The following is a 621-nucleotide window of genomic DNA, read 5'->3' on the forward strand; positions in this document are numbered from 1 at the left end:
AAGGCAAGGGGCCTGCCCCAGGAGGAGATCATCAGGACAGAGACATCAGTGACAGGAAGAGAAAGTGTCCTTCTCACCTGCATCTCAAAACTGTTCTTTTGTTTCCACCACTGGGAGGTTGTCAGTTGGCTCCTTGTATTTTCTGGTGCTCTTTGAAGTTGGGAAGTAGTTAGAAGGTTTGTGTTTCTGGATCCTCTACCATGTCCTCAAACCCAGAAGCAAGGGCTCCAAAAAAGTAAACAAGAGACAGAAGTACCCACTGACCTCGAACATGGTCTCCAGGAAGATGGTCTTCTCAGAAGGGTGGGACAGGTTACAGGTTATACTACCAAGGCAAGACTCCTGACGACATGCGAAGGAGCTGGGCATCTGGAGCCCACAGAGATGGCACTGCAACCCCAGGGCTGCCCCCTTCAGGACCAGCTGAGCCCCCAGCTCTACCACATAAGCCCCGAGTAGCTGGGGGCTTCCAGCCCCTGGGGCATCTCTGCTGCTCTCCCCACCCTGGATCAGGGTCTCCTCCTCCTCCTTCACCTTCCCCGATTCTTCCCAAAGCCAGATCACATGATACAGGATGAAACTCATGTGGAAGGTGCTGGGTACTGCCACGAAGATGACCTG

General features: G+C 53.5%; 1 pseudogene; it reads right to left on the reverse strand.

Annotated features, from left to right (window-relative positions):
- Positions 1–77: 77 nt before the first annotated feature.
- Positions 78–618, reverse strand: LOC103249646 (annotated as a pseudogene).
- Positions 619–621: the final 3 nt, after the last annotated feature.

This window comes from Carlito syrichta, unplaced genomic scaffold (assembly GCF_000164805.1).
Source record: "Carlito syrichta isolate Samal-C Ts95f unplaced genomic scaffold, Tarsius_syrichta-2.0.1 Scaffold44143, whole genome shotgun sequence".
Lineage (NCBI taxonomy): Eukaryota > Metazoa > Chordata > Mammalia > Primates > Tarsiidae > Carlito > Carlito syrichta.